Consider the following 3124-nt stretch of genomic DNA (forward strand, 5'->3'; position numbering starts at 1 on the left):
TCTCATCAAAAACCATGAAATCAAGAATGAAGTGGCATGATATATTTAAGGTACTGAAAGAGGAAAACTGCCAGCCAATTACTCTCCATCCAGCAAACCTGTCCTTCAAAAATGAGGGAGACTGCGGCCAGAGAGTGCACAGTATCAGGCCCTGGCAGACGGTTTGCATGCGCCAGCTCGGGGGCTCCTTCTTGAGGGGCAGATGGGGCCAGTGTGGTAGGCGTGGACCCAGCAGGAGTGATGTCTGTGGCACGCAGCATCGCGGCACATCACAAGGATCTCTCATCCACTCTGTGTCCTTCGACTTCCACAGGCAACGAATGGTGACTTGCTGCAGTGACCAGAGTGTCAAAGTCTGGTATAAAAGTGAAAGTGGAGATTGGCATTTTCCTGCTGGTTGGAACATGTATAGTGGCTCTGTGTGGCATGTGACATGGGCCCGTCCTGAGTTTGGACAAGTTTTAGCTTCCTGTTCCTTTGAATGAACAGCAGCTATTTGGGAAGAAATATTAGGAGAATCAAATGACAAACTGCAAGGACAGAGTCACTGGATGAAGAGAACAACTTTAGCAGATAGCAGAACATCAGTTACCAATGTGAAATTTGTTCCCAGGCGTATGGGTATTATGTCGGCAACCTGTTCAGTGGATGGTATCCTAAGAATATACGAGGCACCCGATGTTATGAACCTCAGTCAGTGGTCTCTGCAGCAGAGATGTCATGCAAGCTGAACTGTAGCTGTATTTCCTGGAACCCTTCAAGCTCCCATGCTCATTCTCCCATGGGAGCTGTAGGAAGGGATGACAGTGGCCCAAATGCAATGGCCAAGGTGCAGATTTTTTACTATAATGAAAACACCAGGAAATTCGCAAAAGCAGAAATGCTTATGACCATCACTGATTCTATGCTTGCTATTGCATTTGCTCCGAATTTGGGAAGGTCTTTGATATGCTGGCTAAAGCCACAAAAGATGTGAGGATTTTTACACTAAAACCTGTGAGGAAAGAACTGACTTCCTCTGGTGGACCAACAGAATTCAAAATCCATGTAGTGGCTCAGTTTGATAACCATAATTCCCAGGTCTGGAAAGTGAGTTGGAATGTAACGGAAACAGTCCTAGCATCTTCAGGAGATGGTGGCTGTGTGAGATTGTGAAAGCCAATTACATCGACAACTGGAAGTGCACTGATCTGAAAAATAACAGGACCCCCGTCAGTGGGAGTTCTCAGCATGGAAACTCAAACCTTTCCCTAGGCTCACATGTTCCAAATCTACAAAATTCATCACGTGGACCTTCTGCTGGCAGAAAGCACAGCTGAGTACAAGCTAACGGAGTAACGTTGCTGTTTGCTGCTTGTTGCATGCACACGGGAATGGAGAGTGGGCTCCTTTTCCCCTTCCCCAATGCCATTAGACCTCTCCCAAGATACACCAGCAGACTGCTTACTGCTAAACGCAGTCCAAAAGGACTTTAAAAAACTGTGTATTTCATTTTTTGTACTAGCCAGTTTATTGACACTATTTGAAACTTGTGAAATATAAATGGAGAGGCTTTTCGTTGAGACATAGTCACCAAAAGTTTTTTGAAATGTTACTAACACTAACAGAAGTTTAAAAATGAAAAGGATATCATCCTTACAAGAAGTTGGGAGGAGGGAAAAATATCACTTGATTCCAATCGGAGAATATAGGCTTGTTTCTTTTGTTTCCTAAAACATTAAGCTAAAAGGATGAATCTTTATAATTTCAATTTGAAGACTGAATAATTTTCATAAGATTGCTTTGAGTGCTAATTTCTTTACCTTTTGTAGAATTGGTTTATATATTATTTATTATACATATTATTCAATACCAGTCTTGTCACTTCTTTGTAATACTTAAAAAAGATTAGAAAAGGAGTAAGAGAAGTAGTAGTAGGAAAACAAAAGTAATTTGACTGTACAGCTTGTAGCAAAGTTAAGCATTTGTATTGCTTTACTTATAATTTTATAATAAAATGAAAGCACCTTTGTAAGTTTTTAATTAGTATTCACTAAAGAGATAAATGTTTGTAATAATGTGCTTTTATATTTTTATGGTATTGTTCCATGACTTGTTTTCCTCCAAGTCAAAATTTGGAAATACACTATAATTTGAAAAGCAGTTAAAATTTTGCTAAAATTGTGCGTGCAAATGGATTTCAACTTTCCATGTCCCAGGATTTTCTTAGCTTAGTTACCTGTTTCCATTAATTCATATCCTCTAGAGCTCTGACCTTGATGACAAAGCTGTAAATTTTCAAGTTTGCTAAAATGTATATTACAGGTGAGTGATAAAATGGCAGAAGACTAACAATATGACATTCTTTGAGCCCTTTTACTTATGAAAATTCTGTAGTTATTCTAAAGTTTTTACAGAAGAACTGCACAGAATGTTCAGTGATTATATTTCTTCAACAGTATGTTGCAATAGCTAGCCATACTATGTGAAGTGTATTCGAACCAGTTCTCCGTATCATGTTTACACAGAAGGTTCACCCGCTGCTGTTACAAATGAAAGCACTGCACAAAAGAACTTATTAGATGTGCACATTTACAGAATAGCATCAAACATGTTTCTGACAAATTAGAAAATATTTTTAATATATAAAATTAATGTCTTTATTTGTAAAATTCATACAGACAATTTTTTAGAAATGATTTAAGTTTAACAGATTATGTTTCTTTCAAGATTCTATGCTTGCTTAAGCAACCTTGATTTGGGTAAGGGTCTTGAGTTTTGATATTATATTCTGTTAGTTTTGGCATAAGTATACTAAACTTTTTTTATTTCCAGCATGTGTTTTCTCTTCTTTGGTTCTCTTTGTATTTACTACTTTTCTCTTTTTCTTCTGTTTCTTTCTTTCTTTTTTTTTTTCTGTTGTTTTTTGTTTTGGTGTTTTTGTTCCTGTCTTCCTTGTTTCAGGTATTTCTTTCCCCTCTGGATTCCCCAAGGGCTGGCTCACGATGGTCCAGTTCTGCTCAGCTCCCTCCTCCTCCTCTGGTAGAGCACTCTACGTGCTGCCACTGCCAGCCTCCAGTCTCCTTGCCCTTGCAGATACCTCTCTTGGCCTCTTAACCCCGTACCTGAGAAGGAAGGGGTTTAA

At 39.0% G+C, this 3124-nt stretch overlaps 1 pseudogene; it reads left to right on the top strand.

The window, feature by feature from the left end:
- The first annotated feature begins 240 nt into the window (after window positions 1-240).
- On the top strand, window positions 241-3124 carry LOC119508591 (annotated as a pseudogene).

Source organism: Choloepus didactylus, chromosome 13 (genome assembly GCF_015220235.1).
Source record: "Choloepus didactylus isolate mChoDid1 chromosome 13, mChoDid1.pri, whole genome shotgun sequence".
Classification (NCBI taxonomy): domain Eukaryota; kingdom Metazoa; phylum Chordata; class Mammalia; order Pilosa; family Megalonychidae; genus Choloepus; species Choloepus didactylus.